At 48.0% G+C, this 6036-nt stretch overlaps 1 pseudogene; it reads right to left on the reverse strand.

Annotated features, from left to right (window-relative positions):
- Positions 1 to 213: 213 nt before the first annotated feature.
- LOC136662845 (5S ribosomal RNA) lies at positions 214 to 333 on the reverse strand (annotated as a pseudogene).
- Between the last annotated feature and the right edge of the window lie 5703 nt (positions 334 to 6036).

A 6036-nucleotide genomic window follows, 5' to 3' on the forward strand; every position in this document is an offset into this window, starting at 1 on the left:
CCTGGTATTCCCAGGCGGTCTCCCATCCAAGTACTAACCAGGCCTGACCCTGCTTAGCTTCCGAGATCAGACAAGATCGGGCATGGAAAGACTATGGTATAAGCCTACAGCACCTGGTATTCCCAGGCGGTCTCCCATCCAAGTACTAACCAGGCCTGACCCTGCTTAGCTTCCGAGATCAGACAAGATCGGGCATGGAAAGACTATGGTATAAGCCTACAGCACCTGGTATTCCCAGGCGGTCTCCCATCCAAGTACTAACCAGGCCTGACCCTGCTTAGCTCCCAAGATCAGATGAGATCGGGCATGTACAGGGTAACTGTTGCTGCCAACAGGCATAGTGCTCTGAGCTATGCCTCAGGGAGCACACAGGACGACAAGAAGCCTGCATCCTGTCGCCACTCCCTTGCATCTGGCATTCTGAGGTAGCCGACTTCTAAAACCAGGAGATTGCACATACCCATCCTAGGTTACAAGCCATGAAATCTGTCCAATCTCCTTTGAAAGGCATCTAAGCCAGGCACCACCCTCACATCCTGTGGCAAGGAGTTCCACAGCTTAATTACCTGCTGAGAAAAAGAAATATTTTCATTCGTATGTTCTAATTCTGCTGACACTCAATTTTAGTGGATGTCCCGAACATTTCTCTATCCATTCCATCCACCCCCTGCGTAATTTTGTATGTCTCAATCATATCATCCCTCCGGCTTCTTTTTTCTTAGACTGAAGAACTCCAAATGCTGTAGCCTTTCCTCATAAGGAAGGTGCCCCAGCCTAGCAATCATTTGGGCTGCTCTCTTTTGCACCTTTCCCAGTTTCACTATATTCTTTTTGACATGTAGAATTTAGAACTTTAGAATTTAGCAGCAGCCTCAAATAGTCTGAGATCAGACTTTGCCAGCCCCCACCCCACCCCCAAACACAAAAGTCTGGAGAAACAGGGTCTGTTTGCCCAAACTGGCAGCGCTGACTGGCAATGCTTCTCTGGCCCTCTAATGCTGCTTCCTCCAAGATCTGGAAAGAGGCTTTAATTCAGAAATGCCATTCCAAGCAAGCTGAACTTTTCACTGTGGGCCTGCACTTTTCAAGTGAGCCTGAAGTTCAGTTACTTTTTTTTTTGCTGTCTCAGGCTTCTCATTGCTCGAAGGATTGAGCCTTAAATCAACTTTATGGGCGCCCACTGTCAATGATAGCTCCAAAGTGTCACGGCGTTTTTTTCTTTTCCTGGGCAAGTGCAATAAAGATATCGACCAATCTTTTAAAATTTGGGGGGAGGCTGTGCCTCTGGGCATCCGCCGAGTTTTGAGAATTACTAACTATAATAGAGTATGCGTCTCCGTTGGAGGGAGTCAAATAAAAGATATCGCAGGCGGAGAGAGGTGCTACCCATCAAATGGAGAGGCTTCTCTCTTTGAGATGATTCACAAGAGCAGGTCATTAATAATTTTGAACTGTTTCGTGGGGAGGACCAAAAATCCCACCCAGAGCTAATATGGTTAGCTGCAAGATTCTGCTGGTCGAAGGGAACACTTGGCTTGCGGATTCTGCAGCTGCAGGCATTTTTTGGTTTTTTTGTGGCATTTTGCACAAAGAAAAGATCAGTGACATAGCAGACCATAAGGGCAGAGCCCATCAGAAGGATGGGCTTCGGTTCAGTGCTAAAGGGTATGTGCAGGAGATTCTGTCCAGTCCCTGACATTGCCAGACCAAGTGGGAAAAGGACCCTAAACAGAGGAAGATGTTGTCTGCTGAGTCAGAGCCTAGCTCAGCACTCTCAACACAGACTGGAAGCAGCTCTCCAGGGTTGCAGGCAAGGGATCTTCTTGGCCCTACATAGAGATGCCCGGGATTGAAGGGGCAAAATTTTATAGGCAAAGCAGGTGCTCTGAGCTATGAGGACCCTTCCCAAGAGGTTCCAGCCCTGGAGAGCCACTACTGATCACCCTCAGACAATGTGTCCTTCAGTCTCAGAAGACTATGGTATCGCGCTCTGAATAGTGGTTCTGGAACAGAGTGTCCTCTCCAGTGCGCAAAGCCTGGGTAAAGTAGATATGGAGGATAGACTGTGTCCAATGCAGCAAATCCCCCCACTCCACGTCGCTGAAATGGTCCAATGGAAAGGCAGAAGCCAATACGGTTGGTTCCAGCGGCGTTGCAGGAGTTGCCATAACGTGACTGTGTTCAGCCATGTACTGCCTCAGGGACTCCGGCTCCAGATTTTGCCTCGAGGTTGACACCTGAAGCCTTTTCCAGAACTGGATGTAGCCACAAGGCAGTGGAGCTTTGGGATCAGAGTTTTCCTTCTCTCAGATGAGCTGCCTTCCCAGGCTAACGAGTCTCATCTGCCTCAGACAATACTGCAATGCAATACAATACTATAAAATGCAATATTTCCGCTAGTTGCCACAGACAGACCAATGATTTGTCTGTGCAAAAGGCAGTTTCCTGCATTTTGAGAAATTCTGTGGGCAACTCAAGTTGTAGTACAAAGTGTGATTTAGATTGACTAGAGAAGAGCCAGAGGTTTAGCTGGAATTTTGCTTTGCGGGATAGCCAAAGTTTGCATCATTAATGCCTTATTGTCTTTCTGAAATCTGAATTCCCCCACCAGTAATGCATTTGGCACTTCTGCGCCCTCTCAAATATTTTTTCTACTGATGCAGTTATTGAAGTTAAATGAGAAACAGCTGGCGCAGATCCAAGGAGCTCTTTAGGGCAGGTTGGGGCTTTACCTGGCGTAAGGGGAAATATATCCCCTTACCCCAAGTGGACCTCCAGCTTCTTCTTAACCAGCACTGGATACAGCGCAAACCATGCACCCTGGCTGTACCAGCACAGGTTAGGATTGGGCTGTTTTATTTTAACAGCTCTCTATTTTGGGTGTCTTTCATCCAAAGGCTTCCAAGATTGCTTAATGGTTTCCAAAAAAAAAAAAAAAATCCATTAAATAATACAAATCAACCCGAACACAACAGACAACTGCAATAAAAATGGTCAAAGAGTTGCCTTTCAATCACTTCTGGAAAGGTCCTGCCTCAGTTGCCCCTCTGCAATGGCAAGCATGACCCCCAATCAGGATCTGCGATCCTGATCTTAATGAATGGCCCGGTCAATATGAGAGCTCTCCACTGCTACATAATTCTTTTCCATTTCCAGTAATAATTATTTTTAAATCTCAGTTGAAATTACCATATTTATTTGTTTGCACCGTATTTGAACTTTAATTTGTGGGCAAAGTGGGAAGGAAAGTATGTCCTTCAGTAGCTGGTGGAGGAAATAGCGGTAGTCATTTTATATTAAGTGCAAGAGGGATTTGTTGTGTGATGGTAATTAAGTCCAAATACATTGCCCTACACTTCATAAAGCACACGTTGACATTTTAAAAGTATAGAAGTGTCTGGGTTTTTTTGCAACATAAAACCACACTCTCAAGCATTTAAATGTTCAGCATTCCAAAACTCAGGGCAGCCTAGCAGTCTTGTGAGATTTGGGCTGCAATTCCATCCACACTTATGTGGGAGTAAGCTCAATTGACTATAATTGGGCTTACTTCTGAGTAGACATGCACAGGCTTGGGCTCAGTTTCAGAAGCCCTGTGCAGATGTTTGAAATGTATGTACAGTCAACACAGGGTTGTTCTATACAGGATGCCCACTGAAGAAGTTGCACCTGTCTACATCCACCCTCCACCTACCTCTATCGCTCCTGCTCCCTGGATTCCAAGGGGAACAGAATGGAGGATGAATTGTGGAGAAGGAGAGTGGCAGGCCAGAGTGTCTCATCTCCTCCACACTTCCTCTCCCACTGCCTGCTCTCCTAACTCCCAACTGCCCTGTCATCCCTGGCCTCCAGGTTTATGTAGGGCAGACCCCTCCCCTTTGGCCCCTCCCCTTCCCTCACAGGGATGGTACAAAAAGGGCGTGCCTCTGGGACTGCCCTCCCCTGGGATGACCACAACTCCTCCCCTTCCTCTCTCTGTTTCCCTCCCACCTCCTCTCACCTGGAGCTGCCAGGGTTGTTCCTGAGATGGCTGGGAAGGCTGCTGCCTCTGCTCTGGTCTCTGCCTTTGGGGGGTGGGCTGGCCTGGCCCTGCCCACCTGGGTCCTGTAGCTCTGCAGACGACGTCGGGAGGTCCAGCTGTGGGCTCCCAATGTCATAGCCAGGTGCCCTGCCTGGCAAGGCAGGTCCCGGCTGGCTGGGCAAGGGAATGCTCCCCTTCTCCCCCGAGGCGGGGGAGGGGCGGCTGCCCAGCAGCCGAATGGCCTGCATCCTGTCTCCCCCCTCCCTCCTCCAAGGCAGAGGGAGAAGCAGGGGGTTCGGAGCGCAGTGTTCCTCTGCTGCGCTTTGCCACCCACAGGGGTGCCCTGGCAGCATATGGGGAGGTGGCCCTATGTTCCACCAGCTTCCTCCCTGATCCTCTGGCCCAGAAGTCTTCTCCCTGGTTAAGTTGGGGATCTGTGGGAGGAGGGGAACCCCTACAGATATATATATCCTCTTATCCGCCTTTCTGCTGACTACATAGATCAGCCTCTATGTAAAAGAGTAAATGGATACACATGTGACTTCAGGTACAACATCACTGAGAAACCAACAGGGGAATATTTCAGTCTCCCAGGGCATTCTCCCGCAGACCTTAATGTGACAATTCTTCAACCAAAAATCTTCAAAGGGAAATTCGACTGAGAAAAAGCTGAATTAAATTGATAATGAAACTGAGCACCATTGCAGAAGGAGGGTCTTAATCGAGACTGGGTGGTGGTTTTTTTTTTAATCACATTCCAGAATTAATTAAGTTAGCATCGCTAGGAGGTCGTTATTGCCGATTGTGAATTGTGACTGTGCTGATCTGTTTGCAATTAATTCTGCTGTCTTTTTAATAAAAGAATGCTACCCCCACATAAAATCTCCATGCCTGCCTCCCGAAGCTTTTACTTCCTGCCGCTGATGGACTGTAGACTGCACCGGCTGCTGCTGAAATAAATTGGTAAGTTTTCCAGGTGCTACAGGTCTCTTTGTCATTTTTCCATGCTAACACAAGGCACCCCTCCCCCAGAGAAGGCAAAAATAAAATTGGGACAGTGATTTTGACAGGGCTCCCCTAGACGTTTGGTGCATATGAGTTTGAATGTCTGGAACAGGTGTCCCCAGACCCTGGTCTGGAGGCCATTTGCAGCCCTCAGGGACCCCCAATCTGGCCTGCAGGGAGCCCCCAGTCTCCAACGAGCCTCTTTCCTGCCAGAGGCTTGCTGGAGCCCATGCTGGCCCAACTCGACTACTCTCAGCGTGAGTGCCAACTGTTTGACCTCTTGCGTGAGCTGTGGGCCAAGGTCTCCCTCCACTGCTTGTTGCTTCGTGTCTGTGAAACAGCAGTAGTAGCAAAAGAAAGGCCGGTCTTGTTTTGCGCAAGGTCTTTTACAGACCTTATAGACTTTGCACAAGACCTTCATTCATTCAGAAAAGTTCCATCTCTAATATATTGATTTATGTAAATTTATGTATATCTATTCAAATTTTAAATGTAAATTAATTATTTTTTCCTGGCCCCCAACACAGTGTCAGAGAGATGATGTGGCCCTTCTGCCAAAAAGTTTGGACACCCCTGATTTAGAGGGCAGTGTTACATAAAATCTGACCCCATGCACATGGTTGGGTGGCAGCAAGGCCGGCCAGCAGATGCTCGCAAGCTAACAAGGCTTCATCTTTCGCTGAGGGCTGTGAAGGAACAGGTCACTGAGTCCTGACACTGCAAATGCAAAGCTTTGACATCGCCTCCTTGATACTGCACCAAGTCTACCTCCTGTAAATCACAGGGATATTATTCAGCCAGTGAGACAGATGGAGAAGATTTTCTGAGCAAGACCTAGCCAGATTGCTATCAGTACAGCATGTCAGCCTGACAAATATCATCCAAGGAATAACTTGGAGAGACCCCTTTTCTCCCTCCCTAGTCAGGATGCCTTTTGAAGGGTTTTTTTTTGGGGGGGGGGAGGGGTAATGATTTATAATCATTCTCCTCTGAGCTGAGCTTGGAATATA

This window comes from Tiliqua scincoides, chromosome 11 (assembly GCF_035046505.1).
Source record: "Tiliqua scincoides isolate rTilSci1 chromosome 11, rTilSci1.hap2, whole genome shotgun sequence".
In the NCBI taxonomy this organism is placed as follows: Eukaryota; Metazoa; Chordata; class Lepidosauria; order Squamata; family Scincidae; genus Tiliqua; species Tiliqua scincoides.